The following is a 23,874-nucleotide window of genomic DNA, read 5'->3' on the forward strand; positions in this document are numbered from 1 at the left end:
AATTAAGAGAGGTTGTGATAAGATGAGGTTATGATAAGGAGAGGTTGTTATAAGACGTGGTTATGATAAGGAGAGATTGTAATAAGATGAGGGATGAATGTAAAATGCCTAACGGAATGTGAATCGAGCCTGTGACTGGAGAGCTGGACCAGCGATTGGTAATGTATGAAGGTGCGTACAAATTAAATCAAAATCAAATCAAACTGTTTATTCCTCAAAAACAAAAACAAAATACATGTTATAGCAGCAATAAAACTCAAAATATACACAGAATTATAACGTGACTATGAGCCTAGTAGCCTATGTTGATATTATAATATATATAAAATAAAATTTCTAAAAATACATGACCATGATTAACAAAACTGTGACTGTGACTGTACAGATATACGCGCCTCCAACACGCTCCACAATCGCCCCACGCACGCACCGCAATCGCTCCGATCATGAACGTTACGGGAGACGTTAGCTCTTCTCGCGTTCCACTCTTGCCCCACCGAAAATCCGGGTTCCTTTATATCCATAATCCTCCATATTATTCTACATCCTTACCCCTCATCAAGCCTTAATATCCTCTCACTTGTACCTTTCAAATTTCCACTTCCCAGTGAATTCTGCCCATCCAATAAATTAGCCTAGATTATTTTCATCAATTGTATTAATTTCCACTATTTTTTTTTTTCACTATGTATTGTATTTAAATTTAGAAGTGTTATTGTTTTGTTTTGTTTTTTTTATAAGTGTTTGCCATACGTCTTGTCAGACCTGGCCATGTAAGACGAATTGAATAAATATCAAATATCTTGCTCCACGGTCGATCATCAATCGATCTGCTCGAGTGACTTTCGATTGCGGAGCAGAACAAAAGTCTGTACGCACCTTTACGTTTCTGGCTAAAAAGCTGAAAGCTGGCTCTTAAGTGATAAAAAATTGGAAGATGCTGTATGAATCAGTAATTCACAAATCACAACTAAAATTTTCAAGTAACCAACTGTAAGTGTCTATGTCAAATAATCAGGATCACAACACTTACTGATATATTTCTCACAGCTCTGCATCAGTACTGTATATCGATCATCTAGAATGATATGAAGGTTTGAGTCTACAAAATTGTAAATTAATAGCAGGAGAGTAAGTTCTAAGTAGGAGAGCCATTTTCCGTGTTGTCGTAAATAGGTGACCATATAATCGAATGGTTGGCCGTGTCTAGTCTCGGCCAATGACAGTACAGCTCATCCATCATTGGTGAACAGCTAATAGCCTATCGTAGGGCTTCTTCCAAACTATTATATTCTGCTGCTCAATGTTCAGGCTTTCAGTTTACTAGAGATTGATAAAGATCTCAAGTATCTCAAATTGTTTGAGTAAATTAGTGGCTTTGACAATGTAGAGTGGTTTTCATTCAATATAGATTTATTTATTTATTAATAATGATTACATTACAGCAATGTTTTGGGAATAATACCATTTGACAGGTAACTTGTCAGTACTAATATTAATACTGTAATACATACAATAAAAAAATAAAATATTTATTCAGGAAATGTCAAGTATCATTGAAGGATATCTACCAAAAATCACTTATCACAACACAAAAATAATTCGTTTTTGAGCTATTTTTGATGACACTACAGTCAAGTTTTTAAATGAAAGTTATTAAAAACTTTACTATAAAAAATTATCTAATCAGTATTTCAGTATTACAACTACACTGGTCTTGATTATATTCGAAAAGATAATTCTTCAACATTGGTTTTCGAATGTGTATGTTATTGATAGGAAACATACAAATTAGGGTTATGAATGAAAAAAGAAATCTGAAGCCGTGCCTACACTGAACAAATGTTCGATATACATGTTCGGCAAATATTTTTTTTGAGGAGCTCAGGGACAAACATTTTAAAAAGTTTGGACAATCATTGTTTGTCGAACAAAAAATTACTGTTTTCCAAACATTTTCAGTGCTGACAGCTGTAACCTGTTCTCCTCACTTACAAATATTTTGTTTGGTGAAGCGTCCACACTGGCCAACGAGCAAGCACTGTTTGTCAAACATTATAAAATTCGCACAAACTGTTTCAACAAGCATGTTTGTCGAACATTTGTTCAGTGTGGACACGGCTTAATTACCCGTTTAAAAATTATTATTTCTATTTTCATTCATATTCAAGATTAGCCCTAAAGAAGAAAATAAATTAGAGTTACTATCAGTCAACATTAATAGGGTTAAAAACAAAGTAGGTCAACATCAATATCATGACATTGTAACTTGTTCGAACCAATCTAAGGAGAACGAAGATAATGAAAATTTTCAACTTTAATCACAGATTTCAAGCATCTGAATCGTGACCCCGAAGATGTATTGCAGCGTATTTTCTTAGCAAAACAGAGATTCAGTTTCGTAATAATTCCAGTTTAGAGTTGATTTAAGGAGTGGTAAGTCGGGTTCACAGTTTGAACCAAGTTTTAAATTCAATAGTACTTAGCACTCCATTTATGTTTCAGAACTCACGTTTCTTGGCCCGTTGTGAATAAGCTATGAATCCATCTGTGGGAGTAGGCATCCATGAGAGAAACAATACATTGTTACTGTTACTAAATACGAGATGCAAACAGAAGATAGTTACGGAGTCAAAATGTATCGCTGGCTACTAATAAGCTGCGACTATACCACGTTCAACTCTAAATAAATTTGAGGTTATATGCAATCAGAAATCGACTTGGTACGATTCATATTCTAACTTGGGAGAGTATAGTTGACCGAACGAAGTGAGGTCTAAGATTCAAGTCGACGGTTTTGAAATTCTCTTTATGTTTATATGTTAATATTTTTATTTTTTTATGTTCCGCATTTACAACGAAACGCAGCAATAGATTTTCATGAAATTTGACAGGTATGTTCCTTTTTAAATTTCGCGTCGACGTATATACAAGGTTTTTGGAAATTTTGCATTTTAAGGATAATAATACAAAAGGAAAAGGAGTCTCCATTGAACACCAATATTACCGTAAAAATCAGTCTTTAGAATAATTATTCATCATAAATCAGCTGTCTGGTGGACTATAATACTACCCGTTCAAAAACATCGATCATCTTGAAAATGTATCTTTCCATCAACGTTGTAGACAGTTGCAGCCAGACCTGATAACAGCGCTCACACTCACATTCCGGGACGATACGTCGCGGTACAATAGGACAGAAAGCTCTATGTTTATTTAGGATTTTTTCTAGACATTTTAAATCGATAAATTATTTATTATTTTTTGAGAAAACATAACAACAGGTCAATGTAAGGTACTGAGTGCGAGGTCTACTGTTCACAGAACTCTAGTAATAGAGAAAGGAGAGAATATCAAGCATTTACATCTCATGCTATGGATAAAAAGTTACATCGTATGCTATATTTCTCTATGGCTCTATGTTATAGTATAAAGAACTAGTAATAGAGAAAGGAGATAATATCAAGCATTTACATCTCATGCTATGGATAAAAAGTTACATCGTATGCTATATTTATCTACTTATACTATGTTATAGTATAAAGAACTTACAGTTACAGAAACAAATCTCAAATTCAATTTATTTGCCATAAAATCACGTTATAACATAAAGTACATAGACGGTTTCAAGCTTCTTTATTTGGAAACTTTTGCCTGTATTGTAAACGTTGTGTTCTACGAATATCTAATATAGATTTTGTATAACCAAGAAGAAATGAATTCGCGAGCCTATTAGTTAAAATTTTAACTAATATTGTTTGTCATTGTGTAAAATTTAACTAAAGTCTTGTACACTGGAGCCATCCATCACACAAGATTAGCACACATTGGACAGGCAAAGCAGATTAGCTGCTTTACTAAAATAGTATTTTCCTATAGTCCCTAGATCACTAGTAATCTAGTCCTCTAGTAAATACACACACACTTCTCGATAGCTGTCCCCGTTCTGAATAGAATCAAAATAGAATTTTTTGACAAAAAAACAAAATTTCTGATGCAGCCCACAGAAATTGGTTTAGTTATCTTTAATAGAGTTTGAAGCGTGAATGTTGGTGTTGTGGAACTTTTCCATAATTGAATAGACTTGAAATGTTGTCAAAAATCCACTTTAATTAAATAAAAATTAATATTTTACAGGAGCATGCTTCAGTGTGTGCTCATACATCATCAGCTGTAACTGTAAGTTACAGTACAGTTGGGTAGTAGAAAGATCTTGACAGCTATCGAGAAGTGTGTGTGTATTTATTCTAGTTACGATCACTGATAACTTTGAAAAATAGAATCTATATTCAAACTTATACCCACATTGCTCCTATGATGAAATAATCATTTTAACTTGATCATTACATTCCAAATCTTGAAGAAAAGTTAATATTCTCAGCCAGAGTGACATAACTATTTATGAATACCAGAATCAGAGTCAACTATTCATGAAGGCTAATCCAAAACTAACAAAATATCCAAGTGGGAAGGATAAAAGGATTCCACTAGCAATCCTAAGTCAAAACAAAATGTGGGCTTATTTGATAACCGCATGAATGTCAACACCATCCCAACAGGTAGGCACATTTTCCCATCAAAAACAACCTGCCAACACATTGATTTCCAATTCTCACAACTCATTTTAGTTGTGAGAATAAAAAATGCAGAAAGGAATTAAGATGATGACGGATTTATGACAACGACGGCATTAGAATGAGAGGAACATAAAAGTTGCCAGTATACAGACAAGGATAGGAGTTAGGAAGTTAGAGTTATTAGAGAGTGATAGTAGATCCTTTTTACTTTGTGCCAGTATTCAGTTCAAACTTGGCGTGGAGATTTCGTCCTACACACACTCGTTTCAAAGAAAAGAACTCGTCAGATTAATCGGTTACAGGTATCAATTCAGCAAGCCACAACCTGGCGCCGATCAGGTTTTATTCGAATTATTATGCAACACTGTAAACACGAGTGGGATGCGTTTTCTAGACTTTGACAAAGCGTTCGACGGGAAGGTGCTCTCGATACCTCAAGGATACGTATTAGGGCCTCACTTCTTTACTATTTTTTCAGCAACATGTTTATCTCAGCTCAATCAAAACAGCAGGTTCTGAGTGGGTGCTGAGAACCTGCTGAGTGATAATTCTCAATTTTTGGCTCCTATTTTAATCGAATACCTATTAATAAATCAAAACTGGACGAGCATAATGGTTCTTTAAACTGAAACAAGATTTGAGTAGGTGTAAGTACAGTATTATGCTGGTAAATTTCGACAACAATTTCGTGCAACTATAAATGGATCAAAGTTTCTAGCTATTGATGTCGAAAATAGACAGAAGAAATAATTCTATTCAAGTTCACACAGGTTCACTGTAGGCGAAAAAAGGGGTCAATGATTTATTAAATATAAGAATCCATTGTCAAACTGAATTCCACAACAAATTCTGTTATAGGCCTATAAACAAAAGGGAGAAAGAGATGTTGGAAGACCATTGAAGAGATGGCAGTAATAATTTTCTCGTTACAATAATTAACACTTTATATGAATATAAATATTGTGAGTCGCAACAGGCAAATATGCCTAATCCTTGAAGGCAAGATCTGTTGTCAAATAAAAATAAACTGGCTGTATAATTATTACTTTACAAAATTATTCTCTTTTCAAGATTGATATTATTTACAGAGAAGCATCTGTATTTAATCAGCAATATTATATGGAAGTATATGGAAGTTAATCTGATCTATAGAACGATATAACTATAATAGACTAGCCGTCAGGCTCGCTTCGCTCGCCATATCCGTCTAGCCAGGGGGCTCCGCCCCCTGAACCCCCGACTGGATCGTCCAGGAATGAGATCAGCAGGCTCGCTTCGCTCGCCTGCATTTTTCATTTGAGCGTTTTTATCATATGTTAGAACAATCCAGTCGGGGGTCCAGACTAAACGTCTGGCTAAACGGATATGGCGAGCGAAGCGAGCCTGACGGCTAGTAATATAATATTCCCAGGATTGAAGTAGCAGTGCCCAATCAATTTTTCCGCGATAAATGCATTTAAATCTTTAACTTGGTGCCAACCTAACAAAGTCAACTCAACTTAATGCCAACCTGACAAAATTATTAATTTAGTTGCCAGTTAACAACTGTTTCGAAGAGGTACTCTATCTAGATTATAGTTCTATAGTAACATATGATATGGAAATTTCAATTATAATTAAGAGATTGGGAGAAGAAGAATATACATGCTAAAAGACGTACTTTAAACCCTTAAAAACAACCCTTAGAGTTAAAATATTGCCAAAAGATTTCTTAGTGCGCCTCTAAAGGGCCAACTGAACATACCTACCAAATTTGAATGTTTTTGGTCCGGTAGATTTTTAGTTATGCGAGTGAGTGAGTGAGTGAGTGAGTGAGTGAGTCAGTGCCATTTCGCTTTTATATATATAGATGAAAGTAACCAATATTTATCATGGTATACATGTATTGGTATTTAGATAGAGCGGCACAATAATAATAGAAGAGCACCCACGCCTTTTTTGGGCGTGATTATAGATCATTAATGCTCATACAAAGTACTCATTAGTAAATAATAATGAATGTTAATGTTATTAGATAGTACATTGGTTATAGACATAGAATAAAAAATCTAGACTGTTTATTCTATGCCATATATAGAAGATTGCTGTAGGGCAATCTAGGATAGCCTAGAAAAGGGCGTTGGGAGATGTTCCCACATTTATTTTTCTAGGGATACAAGGACGTTCATCTACCCACATGGGATGAATGATTTTTCATGTTGAATTGATTACTAGTCTGAATATTCGTTTTTTTCACGTTTTGTGTAGTTGAGAAGTTGATATTGTGGTAATTATTCATATTGAATGAAAAAGACTGAGAAATTGTCAAAAACCACTGATTTATTGATAATTAGAAAGACCGGTTTCGGTTATTACACCATTGTCATGTTTACACCATGTTATTACACCATGTTTATCAGAGATTGACAATGGTGTAATAACCGAAACCGGTCTTTCTAATTATCAATAAATCAGTGGTTTTTGACAATTTCTTTCTAATTATCAATAAATCAGTGGTTTTTGACAATTTCTCAGTCTTTATCATTCAATATGAATATTCGTTCTTTAAACAATGGAAAAGAATCAAATGTGATGATTTCTTGATCCATTCCGAGCTGCTTTGTATAAACACACTTTTTTTATGTATTCGACTGCATATGTATAATCGACTGCATGTCGTGTTCAAATACATAGGAAAAGAATCATTTTATTCACTTTCTGATAAATGTTATGGAGATTCTAAAAGTTTGCTGAACATTTGATAGCAAACGATCGCTAGTTCAAGGTCAAGGAGAATGTTGAGTTTCTGCATTTTAATAACAAAGGCAGACTTCTCAATATTTTGGAAGACTATGGCCCGGTTGCACAAAAGCCGGTTAAATTTTAAACATGATTAATTTTACAAGAACCAATCATAGAAGGCGTTTTTGAAAAGACGGCTTCTCTGATTGGTTCTCGTGGAATTAATCACGGTTGAAATTTAACCGGCCTTTGTGCAACCGGCACTAAAGTAATAAAGGATAATTCACAGTTAAGTTTATTATTCATTTCAACCAATACTACCCTACCAATCTAGTTCTATTATGATTCAAGAATTACATGTTACAGTATTTTCTTATTTCATTGTCTTCCATGTTTTTGTAACATTTCTCTATTGATTTCCTATATTTATTCCAAAACATCTAGCTATTTAATATTCTTTCATTGCAATGTAAGCTGTTTGAATCGTTATTTTGTTACGTTTGTACATAGAGAAACAATAGCATAAGTTACGCTTATTGTTTCTCTACGGTTTGTATGAACCGGTAATAGGGGAGGGGCTTGTCTAGGCCAATGACAAACGTTCACCTTGACAGGTCACGGCTTTCACCAATAACGGTGCTCGGCCGTCAGTATAAATACAGCTACACTTTACTTTAGTTTTGGAGATTGATAATGGTGTAACAACCCAAAACGGTATCTCGATTTTTAATAAATCTGTTGTTTGACAATATCTAGTTTTTTTAGTCAGCAATTGTTATTCATTTACTCTTCCTTTTTAATGAGTTCATGAATTTAAAAATATCATATAATTTTCTTGTGAAACTTTGGAAGCTTTGTTAAAATCTTACATGTTACATATATTATGATTAATATAGGCTTCATTTTTCGTGATTATTTTCAAAAACATTCGTGTTCACGTGTCCATAAAATTAAATAAAGATTGATAAACTGGCACGGTACAATTTATTACAACTAGTGAAACTAAGGGTCGATGTCAAACGAGGCAAACGACAGAAGAGTCCTGCGACAGTCGAGACCAGCGACGGTAGAGACCGGCGACATTCGAGGCCAGCGACGGTAGAGGACTCCTGAAAAAGAGGCCTAAAATGTCGCCTGCGTTAGGCGACAGTAGAGGACTCTTCAATTTTCGTACACTCCGACAGTCGAGGCCTACGACCGTAGAGGACTGTAAAACAGTCCTCTACTGTCGCAGGCCTCGAATGTCGTTGGTCTCGACTGTCGCGCCCCCGAAACTAAAAACGTGAATAAGAAAGTTTAATAATGGAATTGCATAAGATACGATTTACTTTCACAGAAAATGATAAAAAAATGCTATTAAACGCACAACACTGGAAAGTTTCCTGTTATCAAATGAAACTCAGGGCTTCATCTCACTGAACTATGCATTCTTACATTGTAGCCTAAGTAATGAACAGCTATAAAGCTATTAAAAGTAGCTTGAGGCAAGAGCATAAACTTCTCTATCTTCCTTCATATTCGTTGTAAAGCAGTGGAGTCTTCTGAAAGACTTCTTGGACCTTTCAAAGTTTGTTACTACTGGAGATAAACTTCATCATCTCAATTGTATTTCTAGTGAAATGAAGTTTGTTTGATAGGAGAGGTCTCATTATGATCTACAATCTTTCATACTCTACAAACTTTCATTAGAGACAAAATAATCTAGGTATCTTTATTTAGGTAAACGGTATCTTTACACTAAAAACTTTCATACTTTTGTCCAAGTTCAACGAATCATCATTAGATTGTTCTCTATTTATCACCAGCCCCCATTTCTCACAATGACACTGAATATCATCAATCATTTTCTGCAAAGCTTTTAGTGTAGAGGCCAATAAAACTAATTGTATCTGATTAAAATTGAAAATACATGTAAATACAATGGCAGACATATCCTGGGTTACACAAAAGCCTGTTAATTTAATCGTGATTGAATGCCAGGAGAATCAATCAGAGAAGCCTTTTTTCAGAAAAGCTTTCTTTGATTGGTTTTCATGGCATTTAACCATGATTAAAATTCAACAGGCTTTTGTGCAACCGGACTGTGGTGTTAGAGTACTTATAAACTCATAGTCTGTGAGAAAGCATTTTTAAGCATTACTCATTTCAAGCTCATGAAGCTGTACTGTACTGTTAGTACTGTTATTTTTGAGGGTCTCAGTTCTTCTGTATTTCAGTTCATCCTGCCTATAAAATTAAATGAACATTACGTAAAATGTTCTGTTTCATTATGTTTTAAAGGTAAAAGAGTAGGTAAGGGAGGTTCAGTTTTTGAGAGTCTCAGCTCTTCTGGATTTCAGTTCATCCTGCCTATAAAATTAATTGAACATTACGTAAAATCTTCTATTTCATTGTTCTAAAGGTAAAGCGGTAGGTAAGGGAGGTTCAGTTTCTGAGTGTCTCAGTTCTTCTAGATTTCAGTACATCCTACCGATAAAACTAGATAGATTAAACCTAAAAAGTTATTCTTCAATGTTGTTTTCCATCACGAACTGCTTATTATTAAATCACTTTTTGCTATTAGAAAAAGCGACTAGCAGTCAGATATTTTACAATATTGAATGAAAAAGACTAAGAAATTGTCAGAGAAACCACTGATTTATTGATAATAAGAAAGACCGGTTTCGGTTATTACACCATTGTCAATCTCTGATAAACTTTTTGACAATTTCTTAGTCTTTTTCATTCAATATGAATAATTACCACAATATCAACTTCTCAACTACACAAAAAGTATTTTACAATAAATGAATTAATCACTCACTGTGACAACGAGATCTTTCGGCAGGTTTAAACCAAGAAGATGGCGGACCTGCCGAAAGATCTCGTTGTCACAGTGAGTGATTAATTCATTTATTGTAAAATATCTGACTGCTAGTCGTTTTTTCTAATAGCAAAAAGTGATTTAAAAAGTTATGTTTAATTTTGTTTTGAAGGTGAAAGGGTAGATTAGGGAGGTTAGATTTATGCTTCTAAATGACAATATTATGTTGGTATCATTCAAAATGTTTTGATGATTTTAGGATAGTAAGAAATGTTTTGATAGTTTTAGATAATAAGCACAAAGAACGAAAACAGAAGATGAACAGTAATGAAAAACAGGATGAGATTAATGTCACCCTTCAAAATTCATGTTGATCTCATTAACCATTTGAAACACATCCTCATCCTAACATAAACGAAATTCCGTGATCCTATTCTCAAGAGCACTCGAACAAACCTTTTCAATTTCCGAAGATCAGTATCAAAGTTACCATTAAACACCAGTACCTCCCCACCCCACAAGCCAAACCAGTCCTTCCCCTCCCGTCAAAAGATTCAATTACATCCGATGAAGACTTTATTACACATAAAACTTAACGGTCAATCTAAAGCAATGGGTGCTTTCAAAATAAATTTACAGGCTGGACACATTCCCTGATTTCAACTCAAATTTGAGAGAAAAGGGGACTGAAAGCACCACCAGTTGTACCAACATGATTCGGTGATTCTGTTTTGTACAGTGAGGTCCACGTTATAATGGCAGTGCTTGATAAACATTGGTGATGCTATCCTTGTCTATCATTTGACAAAGCAGATAGCGCTATCCCTTTCTAGCTCCGCGACGTTGCAGGATCGTGTTTCAACCATGTAGAAATATAATGAATCAACTAATTATTTATTCATTTCATTGACAATCACAAATCATAGTTATAATAATTATATAATATGATTGGGAGAAGACAACAGGCATAGCCCAAATCTGTCTTCTCTCAAATTTTTACAAATAAAAGTTTCAAAAAACAATGAGGTTAAGATTTCACTTTTCACTTCAAAAAGTCCAATTTCCACTTCAAAACTAAAAATTTTAAATTTTGATATTTGAAAACTGATTAAAAACAAAAATATTTCTCTCAAATCTCTACAAATTGGAAATTTTTGAGTAATTTTACAAAATTTTGAGCCAGAAATTTTAAAATTTATTCATTCTCAATTATAAAAATTCATTATTCAATCATTAAACAAATAGAATAATATTATTTTCTTGACGAATAAAATATATTTGAGTATTTCAAACAATAATTATTGACAGTTAATTGACCGAGCGAAGTGAGGTCTAAGATTCAAGTCGACGTTTTGGCAGTTCTCTTAACGTTTAAATGTTTTAATATGTTGCGCATTTACGGCGAAAGGCGGTAATAGATTTTCATGAAATTTGACAGGTGTGTTCCTTTTTTAATTGCGCGTCGACGTATATACACGGTTTTTGGAAATTTTGCATTCAAAGGATAATATAAAAGGAAAAAGGAGCCTGCTTCATACGCCAATATTAGAGTAAAAATCATACTATAGAACTATTATTCATCATAAATCAGCTGACAAGTGATTACACACAGATGTGTGGAGAAGCCAGTCTATTGCTGTATTTCCATAAGGTCTATATTTTCAGTCAGGTACTTGTGGATGAGAATACTGCGTGAGGTCTACTGTTCACAGAACTACTAGTTTATATGAATAATGATTCAATAATATGTAATAATATATATAATAATGGATTCTATTTTGTACAGTGGGGCCCACTTTATAATGGCAGTATTTGATTAACATTGTGATGCTATCCTTGTCTATCATTTGACAAAGCAGATAGCACTATCCCTTTCTAGCTCGGCAATGTTGCCAGATCGTGTGTCAACAATGAAAGAAATATAATCAATCAACAAAATATTCAACCTCAATTATTATGAAAATTAATTATTTAATCATTGAATAGCATATTTTCTTGGCGAATAAAATGTAATTCATTATTTTAAACAACAATGAACTTTTATTATTGTTGCTGTGTTAAAAAACGTTACCATACTTATAATTTATTGATGAATGTGACAAATTGTAAATGTATTTGACTTTGTTATACAAATTTTGTTTTGTAATGACAATAAACAATTTTGATTTGATTAATATTGCATCAGTTATACTGGTATCAGCTATCCTCTATAGAAGGCAGTGGCAAGGCAGAGAATCGGCAACACTGTTCTCCTATCTTCCTCCACTGCCATTACAACGTGGACCTCACGATAGGATGATTGTTTCCCGGGGAACATATGGTGGGTGCTGGTGCCATTAAAACGGATAATAGCCAATAACAGACGCGAACAGTCATAGTAATGACTCTCCCTCTCCCTCTCTTGGGCCACGAATTAAAACAAAAATACTGTTCAGTGACAATTAAAATTTTTATGTTTGTCAGACTGGAGACCAACTGATGGCTGTTCTACGAGCTGCTATCCAAAACAAACAAAGAGAAGTTTGAATGGAACAGTTTTTGGCAGAATAATTTAGGGCCGGGGAAGAATTTTGTTGAGTCTATCAGTAATAAATTGTGAAAAAATACAAACAGTCGGTCAGGATATACACAATTATTAGCAAAACTCTATTCTAATTCTCAACTCCAAGATTTTCTGTTGTGTACTCTACCTTTAAAGAGTATAAAATGTACATTCTGTACATTATCTTCTTCTTCTATATATATAAAAGTGAAATGGCACTCACTCACAGACTGACTGACTCACTCACTCGCAGAACTAAAAATCTACCGGACCAAAAACGTTCAAATTTGGTTTGTTTGTTCACTTGGCCCAGAAATATTTTGGCGATATTTTAACTCTAAGGGTGGTTTTTAAGGGTTTAAAGTTCTTTTAGCATGTATATTCTTCTTATTCCAATATAATAAATTATTACAATTGAAATGTCCATACCATATGTTAATATAGAACTATAATCTAGAGAGAGTTGTTCTCTTCGAAACAGTTGTTCTGGTAACTAAATTAAAATTTTTGTCAGGTTGGCATTAAGTTTAGTTGACTTTGTTAGGTTGGCACCAAGTTGAAGATTGAAATGCATTATCGCGGAAAAATTGATTGGGCACTGCTACTTCAATCAGAGCTATTCCTGGGAATATTATATTACTAGCCGTCCGGCTCGCTTTGCTCGCCATATCCGTTTAGTCTGGACCCCCGACTGGATCGTCCTAACATATATGATAAAAATGCTCAAACGAAAAATGCAGGCGAGCGAAGCGAGCCTGCTGCATTCATTCTTGGACGATCCAGTTGGATGTCCAGGGGCGGAGCCCCCTGGCTAGACAGATATGGCGAGCGAAGCGAGCCTGACGGCTAGTTTATCATATATAGTTAGTCTACCATAGAACAGAGATAGCATAAAAAGATATGCCATGGTATATTAGAGCGTTTATGTTCCAAATTTCACTGTTAACTCAAGCCGATAGTCCTAGTAGTTCTTTTCCGTGAAGCTATTGACACTTGAAATCTCTCATACTGTGCCGTTCTTACACTCTCACCCCAACAAAACAGTAATAATACATTGTAGTCGAGAGGTATCGGCTTAAAATAACAAAAATTCGGCTGGAAATTTGGAACATAGAATACCTATACATGGGATAACTTCTTATGTTATCTTTTTGCTCTATGTCACTTTCATATATAGTTTAGACCAATCCTGGTTGGCACACTCGAAATTTGTAAAGGCTAACTCCTAACAGAAAATATTCAATTATTACCTTTTTGTCGCACAAATTAAATGAGATATCGAAGCTAATTTCCTCCAGATGTATGAATAAATGAGTGACGAATTTCGAAAGAATTGTACTGTCAAGTTTAATTTCCTTTTTGTCTTGATTACTGATAAATATTCGACAGCGAAAACAATTTGATTTACAGGCCATTTCACTGATTTCTATTGTTATGAAATTCAATGTGATGAAAGATCCTGAATTTAAATACTTGTGAATTTACTTCTTCTAAAAAGCGAATGTAGGCTGAATATGAAAATTTTGTGTTAAATGATATTACTTACTACAATCTGATCCCATAACTGAAGATGTGATAATCAACTTACCTGTAAGAAAAGAAGAAACAATTTAGAAATACAGTAATAAAACACAACAATATTCCAATTCATAATACAATTTCAAAAACTATGATAGACCAATAGATATAACAAATAAGGTGTTTGAACAATAACAATCAAATACATGATGAAAGATCAAAATAAAACATGAAAATTCGACATGGAAACAACTAACTAGAGAACAACGAATTTTCATCAAAAGATTATTCAGGTAATCTTCTCCAATATAAGAAACTACAGAATCTATTCCAAAGAATGAAAGTTTACAAATGATTCAAGTAAGATTTCAGACAATGTCACACTTACACCCGGTTGCACAAAAGTCTGTTAACTTTTAATCCCGATTAAATGCCACGAGAACCAAACAGAAAACCCTTTTTAACATAAAACCTCAGATTGGTTTTCAAGGGATTTAATCATGATTGAAATTTAACAGAGATTTGTGCAACTGGGCCTTAGATTTCATCAATATTTCCAAATAAAATAATTGAATATCTTTATTTTTATTTTCCATGGGTCAATTAATTAGAATTTGTTCCTCAAAAAAGATGTGATTTGGTAAGTTATAAGTATCTCTGACCTAATATCATAAATGAATGACCGACCAATCAATTTGTCTTGAGGATGAAACCAAATCTCTTATCATCATCATCAGTATCATCACCCACGCACAAGACTACAGTTCATGTGGGCATCATCAACAGCAAAAGATAATCTACAACCTTTCTAGAAAAACACATACATTGTCAATCCATCTTATTTTACAAGGGTTGTAAAATTGTAACAAATTGTTTGACCGACCAATCAATTTGTCTTGAGGATGAAACCAAATCTCTTATCATCATCATCATCAGTATCATCACACACGCACAAGACTACAGTTCATGTGGGCATCATCCTCAGCAAAAGATAATCTACAACCTTTCTAGAAAAACACATACATTTTCAATCGATCTTTTTTTACAAGGGTTGTAAAATTGTAACAAATTGTTTGACCGACCAATCAATTTGTCTTGAGGATGAAACCAAATCTCTTATCATCATCATCATCATCATCAGTATCATCACCCACGCACAAGACTACAGTTCATGTGGGCATCATCCTCAGCAAAAGATAATCTACAACCTTTCTAGAAAAACACATACATTTTCAATCCATCTTATTTTACAAGGGTTGTAAAATTGTAACAAATTGTTTGACCGACCAATCAATTTGTCTTGAGGATGAAACCAAATCTCTTATCATCATCATCATCATCATCATCATCATCATCAGTATCATCACCCACGCACAAGACTTCAGTTCATGTGGGCATCACTCTCAGCAAAACAAATCTACAATCTTTCTAAAAATATATACTTTGTCAACAATCGATCTTCTTTTACAAGGGTTGTAGCCTTCTCAGAACAACAGGAAACAAACGAGTTTTTTGAGTGTTTTGTAAAAATGAATCAATCCTCAGCAAAAGATACTCTACAACCTTTCTAGAAAAACACATACATTTTTAAATTTTTTTTTAAAGGGTTGTAGTCCACTCAGAACAACAGGAAACAAACGAGTTTTTTGAGTGTTTTGTAAAAATGAATCAGAAAAAACGACAAATTATCCACCATTATCTTGGAGCGATGATGAATGATATGAACACAATGACATGAAGAGTAAATTATAGATAAGCATATCAACACAGTGAGATGATTACAGACGTTTCATTGTTATCTAAATTGGTGTCGAATGGATACACACATGAAATCTCTCAGATTATTTTTCTCTGGAGAATTGAACGCATCCTTTTCTCGATCAGGGTGTGTCTCCGGTTTACAGAAAGCATCGCGCGACATAGTATTGTATTGTGCAGGTCTATTGTCTTGTAGAGAGATAGTGGAGAGAGAAAAGGTGAGGAGAGAGAGAGAGAAAGAGTGTGAGAGAGAGAGAGAGTGGATCTGGCGCCAGGAAATACCTTCTGGATTCCTTCATCCCGTAGCTGAGAGGCGACTGACCGTCGCGTCCGAGAAGAACAAGCAACTTGTCGAAGAGCCTGATCTGGTAGAAGAAGAAGAAGAAGAAGTAGGAGAAATAGGAGAAGGAGGAGGAGGTGCAGGAGAAGAAAAAAGAGGAAGACAGGAGAAGAAGAAGAAGAAGAAGAAGAAGAAGAAGAGAAGAAGAAGAAGACGACGAAGAAGAAGAAGAAGAAGAAGAAGAAAGGAGAAGAATAGTGTAAAGGAGAAGTAGGAGGAAGAAGACGACTGGAAAAGAACAAGACAAAAGGAGAAGAAGAGGGAAGAAGAAGACAGTAGAAGAACAAGACAGAAGGAGAAGAAGAGGGAAGAAGGAGACAGTAGAAGGACATGACAGAGGGAGAAGAAGAGAGGACAAGGGCAAGACAGAAGGAGGAGAAGAATAGTGTAGAGGAGAAGTAGGAGGAAAAAAGAGAGGAATAAAACGACAGGAGAAGGACAAGACAGAAGGAGAAGAAGAATAGTGTGGTGGAGAAGTAGGAGGAAGAAGAAGGAGATGAAGAAGAAGAAAAAAGAGAAAAAGAGGAAAAAGACAGAAGAAGAATAGTGTAGAGGAGATTGATTGATTGATTGATTATATGCCTTTATTAGGGCGGAATTAGGACTCCTGGTCCTCTCTGCCACACAACCCTTAAGGTTGTTCCTGAGAAGGAGGGAGAAGAAGAAGAACAGGACAGGACTAGGACAGGAGAAGGACTAGGAAGAGAGAGAAGATGAATAGTGTGGAAGAGAAGTAGGAGGAAGAAGTAGAAGAAGAAGAAGAAGACAGGAGAAGGACTAGGCAGAGAGAGAAGATGAATAGTGTGGAAGAGAAGTAGGAGGAGGAAGAAGTAGAAGAAGAAGAAGAAAAGAGAAGGAAAAGAAAACAGGAGGAGTATAGTGTAGAGGAGAAGTAGGAGAAAGAAGAAGAAGTTGATGAAGAGAAAGTAGAAGAATAATTGTGTGGAGGAAGAGAAGTAGGTGGAAGAGGTGGAAAAGGAGAAGTAGGAGGAGTTGAAGAAGAAGAAAAAGGTGGACCTGAGCCGATATCTCTAGCCAGCTTACACCTGACCGTTACTTCATCAATCTTGTCCCGGGTTCGATCCTCTTGTTCTAACTGCTTCACGATTTGCAGTTCAAGTCCACTTGAGGCAGGTCATAGTGCTCAATATTCTTCTCCGATCCTGCAGATCTGCTACCTCTTCAAAAACGTTGATCAGAGTGTTTGGTCACAGTTGTGATTCAACAATATTACACAGTTCTGGCTCAATAAAATAATAAATGAATAAATAAATATTTTTACACTACTGAGTCGAATCCGACTCACAATTTATAATTACTTTGATTGATGATACCAATGATTATTTTTATAATGATGAATTTTTACTCAATATTCTTTTCAGGGCTACTGAAATATTATTGTAAGATACATACGTTTTGAGCAACCGTTTTCTCACCTGTAGACGGTCAATGCTCTTGCAATACCCTCTTTCTATTATTGTAACAATAGTATATTTCGCACCTAGAGCAGAAAATGAGACTTTCCAGCTCGAAATCGGTTCTCAAGTCCGAGGCCGTAGGCCGAGGACTAGAAAAGATTGAGAGCCGGAAAAACATTTTTGCCCGTGGTGCGAACGCTATTTTTCGCCACACACAAAAATAAACAATATATATATATATATATATATATATATATATATATATATATATATATATATATGAGAATAATTGTTTATTAAGCACTTCCGAAAGCAAAAGTGGAAGGTCATAGCTCTAACAAATCTGAGGTAATCTTAATATCAGGAAATTGTCAAAGTATTTTTTTTTTTATTCTAATTTGTCTAAATAACCTAAAAGATTATGTTCAATTATGTGGGAGGTTGAGTTTATACGTTTTTATTCTTTCAAAAGACAATAAGATGATATTATTATAAAAGTTTTAATTATTGAATAATGAACATAAATAATGAAAAGTTTTTTGATCAGCTGTTTTTTGATCACCTTTCTTAGTTCCATGTTAGCGGCTGGAAAGGGTACTCTTTTCCGGTCTAGGCCGGAAAGAAACCTGTTCTGACGTCAGACGAGAGTCGTCTGCAAACAATGCCTTTCAGATCTATGTAGGGACTGGAAAACAGCTGCTTTCTGTGCAGTGTGGCGAAAAAACAATTTATCAAGCACTCTTTCATATTTCATAACAATATTATTTTCTCCAGTAAAGTACAGACATTGCTGCATTGGATTCTTGCAATTCTATTGGCCAACTCAATTCCCCTCTCAGAAGGAGGCGTGTCATGCCACACGCCATTGGTCGGCCTTTCAACCAATCGTAGAGCCAATCAGCGGTTCCAAATTGGAGCTCTAGTCAATGTTTCCCGTGGATATAGCTGTAGATGAACTGTAACTGTATAACTGCAGATGTGTGCATTATAAGCTACGAGTATTTTTTGAGATTAATTTTTCTATTTCATTGAGATTACGTTTTCCTTTTCCTCATCATTAAAGATGATATAACAACATCTTCAGCATTTCAATGAATACATTTTCAGCTCTTGCTTGTTGAATACAAAATCACTGTGCTAGAAAAATCCCTATGCTTTCTCATATCATTTCAATGCATAATTTTCGTATTATTGTATACTCATATTATTAATACTGAATAATTGACCGAGCGAAGTGAAGTCTAAGATTCAATTCGACGGTTTGGCATTTCTTTTAATGTTTAAATGTTTGAATATTTGAATGTTTATATGTTCTATATGTTTATATGTTTATAAGTTTATATCTTTATATGCTTTTATGTTGCGCATTTACGGCGAAACTTGGTAATAGATTTTCATGAAATTTGACGGGTATGCTCCTTTTTTAATTACGCGTCGACGTATATACAAGGTTTTTGGAAATTTTGCATTTCAAGGATGATATAAAAGGAAAAAGGAGCCTCCTTCATACGCCAATATTGGAGTAAAAATCAGACTATAGAATTATTCCTCATAAATCAGCTGACAAGTGATTACACAGATGAGTGGAGAAGCCAGTCTATTGCTGTATTTCCATAAGGTCTGTAGTTTCAATCGGGTACTTGTGGATGAGAATACTGCGTGAGGTCTACTGTTTACAGAGCTACTAGTATAAAGCTCTAGTCAAACTGGCTCTTACAGGTGAAACCAGTCAAGCTCTACTGGTAATTATTGTTAGAATTGGAATTGTGCTATATTTTTGTAAAATCCTGTTATTCTATCTATTTTCTGTATTTTTCAATATCTTTTGACATGGACAGTTGTAAAGTGTTTTGGCTTGATAAAATTGAATTGAGTATTGTGGAATAAATAATACAGTATTGAGTATTGTGAAATCAACTTACGCTTGAACGTAGATGAATTTTGTTCTGTTAAAACATAATACGTATCGAGGACCGAGCTTCGCTCTGGTGAACATAAACATAAAAAATCTATTACGAAAGAAGAAATCATAATAACATTCATACAGAAATGTTCTATCTAATCACAGTAAATTGAGATTAATTTCCAGAGGAATGCAAAACTTTCCTCACAAAGGCCCAGTTGCACAAAAGCCGGTTAAATTTTAATCCTGATTAACTTCCTGTGAACCAAATCAGAGATCATTTAAAAAAGATGGATATACTGGAATTAATCAGGATTGAAAATAACCCGGTTTTTTTGCAACCGGCAATAAGTACCTGATTGAATGATTACAGAAGTTCAACAGCTGAGTCATAATTTTGACACAGTCCCACACACATAAACTCGCTCACTCACTTCCAACAGACGACGAAATAATTATAATCATCTGTTTTTCCAAAGATGAATAATAATAATCCTTTTAATGTCCTTCAGCGAGTTTTCCCAGGGATGAGACCTAGTGCAATCGAATCTTTATATTATAAACCTACTATGTTCTGAATTTCGTGAGAATCGTTAGAGCCGTTTTCGAGATCCGGTGAAATACAAACATACAAACATATAAACATCTGAACATCCAAACATCTAAACATCCAAACATCTAAACATATAAACAGAAGTTGCTCGTTTAATAGTATAGGATAACAGACTCTGAATCAGAAGATACTTTTAAAAATTGTTACTTATCCTATGAATCTCAACTACTACCTGATTAATTTCATTTTCAACCTACCCTACATCGATTGAAATGAGCTCAGTACAAAAACAAAGTCATCAAATCCAGTTGATTTGAATAAGTTCAGTACACAAACAAAGCCATAAACTACACTATTCAAATAACAATCGTCAAGTTATTAGAATTATTCTTCTTTCACAATACTCTTCCGAGCAAATTGTGAATCATATTGTTTTGTTTTTTATGGGGAATAAAGAAATTTTCAAATTGAATTGAATCTATGATTTTCAGGATTTAAATAAAGGCAGCAATTCAATTCTAACAAACATAGCTATCATACCAACTTAAGAGAAAAAATCAAGTACAAACATAGCTATTATTCCAACTTATCAGGAGAAAATCAAGTACACTCAATGTCCGGCTAAAAATAACCATGATAAAACTGACACCAACCTTGTAGTAATTACAGTAACCTACCATCCAATCATGGCCTACGATTGGTGCTTATGGACACACCATGTCTATAATGATTTGGATGAAATTACCTGGCTGCAAACCAGTTCTGAACAACTATGTTTGTTTAGATCGTCAATAAGTACAACATAGGGACTCATGGGATAGGACTACATACTGATACATACTGTCCACTACTACTGTATATAGGCACTGTCCACAAGTATATACTATGCAGCTCCAATATATAATATATGTAAACAACCGGACCTATCATCAGATTATATCCATGCCGTAGGTCGGAAGATATCTCAATTCGTTATGGTCATCATCCAAGATAGAGATTTTCGTTTTTATTGTCCCGTTTTTCAACATCCACTCCACACCAGGACGTGGACCAAGGCTTGAAAATAGGCTTATTTGTAACTATCCTAGGCCGTGGTCAGCCTCCCATCTTCAGAATCTTTTTATTGATCTTGTGATGCCGTTAATACCAAACAAACAAATCTAGATTGGAATCCACCGACCTAATAACCTGTCTATGAGGTCAAAGACGTCTGATTAACTCAGGAGTTATTAATGTTTTTTCCTACAGTTACGTTAAAAAGTGGCCATTGCTGCACTGATTACAGAACGCAAAGAATCACTTTTCCGCTCTAGTGCGGGAAAAATTTTTCTGCACTCCAGATTTGCAACATGGCAACGCAAAATACTTAGTACGTTATATGGAGCAACAGTGCAGCAAAATCAAAATGAAGTTGGTAACAGTGACTGGGCTGCTATAGTGAGCAGAGGTGCAACCAAGCACAACGCGCTAATTATTATTCATTATATATTATAACCAACGACAACGAGGACTTTAGGATTTTAGGATTAAGGTTTTTATCAATAATAAAATTACACAGAAAAACATTTGATGGATTTCAGGCAATTTTACCCATAATTACCCACTTTTCATATTCAATGGTAACTGTAGGAAAAACTTAATGTGAAATACGTGCGCAAAGTTCCTCTGCTGCACTCAAGAAACCATTCCGCCCTCGCCTACGGCTCGGGCGTAAACGTTTCTTTCGGTGCAGCAAACTGACACTTTGCGCACTAGTTGCACAAATAACTATTGAGAGACTGGACACAGAAATCTATAAAACGTGATGTTCTGTATTATTTTGAAACTGGAATTGAAACAATTGAGTTGTGAACTCATCACTTTTTATTGAGGTTATCAAACTATAGTGAGGTCCACGTTATAATGGCAGTGGAGAAAGATAGCAGAACAACGTTGCCGATCCTCTGTCTTGGCAATGCCTTCTATAGACGGTAGCTGATACAGGTTTATCCTATTATATTAAACGAGCAATTTCTGTATTTATATATCTGGTTATTTTTATATCTGGCTATTTCTAAAAACACTTATTGACATGGGCTGCTTTTGAATTAATAAAACAAAATGAATCTTATAGCACCCTTTATTCTTTAAAAAACATTAAAATAGTTGAACAACTAGTTCCGGTTTACTAAACCTGAAGAATAAAGGGTGCTGTAAGATTTATTTTTTTACAGGCTATTTTTATATCTGGTGATTTATGTTTTATGTTTAACGGATCTCGAAAACGGCTCTAACGATTTTCACGAAACCGAAACTAGTTGTTCAACTATTTTAATGTTTGTTTAACGGATCTCGAAAACGGCTCTAACGATTTTCACGAAACCGAAACTAGTTGTTCAACTATTTTAATGTTTGTTTAACGGATCTCGAAAACGGCTCTAACGATTTTCACGAAATTTGGAACATAGTAGGTTTATGATATAAAGATTCGATTGCACTAGGTCTCATCCTTGAGAAAACTCGCTGAATGACATTAAAAGGATAATTCATCATTGGCTGAAACAGCTGTGGACAGTAAAAAAGTGAGTATGTGAAAAATCAAAATATCGCATCCCCGAAATTCATAAGATGACTTATAGCCAGCTGTGAAATATAAACACGATCATTTTAGAGAATTGTGTTCTATTTATCAATGAATATAAATAACGAGTGCCCCGATATTTGATGTACATAATAATAACTGTTCATTCTTGTTTAAAATACTCAATTATATTTTATTGAGCAAGAAATTATATTTTTCAATAAACTCATAATGAATTTACATGATTAAGATGAAATATTTTGTTAATTCTACATTGTTAAAAGGCGATTCGGCAACAGAGCAAACCGAGAAAGAGATAGCGCTCTCCGCTTTGTTGAATGATAGACAAGGATAAGCAATACCATTGCAATCAAACACTGCCATTATAACGTGGACCTCACTATAGGATAAAAGTAAACTACCAATGTAGGAGTGATGCCAAAGAAGTAGGATGGAATAATAATCAAGCATCATTGAATAAGAGTTAAACATCACCGAGGAAAAATTAAACATTATTGAAAACTAACCAATAAAAGCATAGAGACACAATAGCATAAGTAGATATCCTATGGTATAGGGCGTTTATGTCGCAGCATTTACTGTTATCTCAAGCCAATTACTGTCGATTATTGTCGATTTTTACTGTTTTGTTGGGGTAAGAGTCTATGAACGGCACAATATGAGAGACTACCAGCGTCATAAAACTCCACAGGAAAGAACTACGTGGACTATCAGCATGAGATAACAGTAAAAGTTGCGACATAAACGCCCTATACCATGGGATATCTACTTATGCTATTGTTTCTCTATGATAAAAGTTAACTACCAATGTAGGAGTGATGCCAAAGTAGTAGAATGGAATAATAATCAAGCATCATTGAATAAGAGTTAAACATCACCGAGGAAAAATGAAACATTATTGAATACTAACCAATAAAAGCATAGAGACACAATTGCATAAGTAGATATCCCATGGTATAGGGTGTTTATGTCGCAACATTTACTGTTATCTCAAGCCGATTACTGTCGATTATTGTCGATTTTTACTGTTTTGTTGGGGTAAGAGTCTATGAACGGCACAATATGAGAGACTACCAGCGTCATAAAACTCCACAGTAAAGAACTACCTGGACTATCAGCATGAGATAACAGTAAAAGTTGCGACATAAACGCCCTATACC

The 23,874-nt window shown here is 34.6% G+C and overlaps 1 protein-coding gene across 5 annotated transcripts in view; it reads right to left on the bottom strand.

Moving 5' to 3' along the window:
• LOC111064177 (caskin-2) overlaps positions 1-23,874 on the bottom strand; it is a 446,738-nt gene that overhangs the window by 68,612 nt on the left and 354,252 nt on the right. The gene's annotated exons all lie outside the window — the stretch shown is intronic.

Source organism: Nilaparvata lugens, chromosome 8 (assembly GCF_014356525.2).
Source record: "Nilaparvata lugens isolate BPH chromosome 8, ASM1435652v1, whole genome shotgun sequence".
NCBI classification, from domain to species: Eukaryota; Metazoa; Arthropoda; class Insecta; order Hemiptera; family Delphacidae; genus Nilaparvata; species Nilaparvata lugens.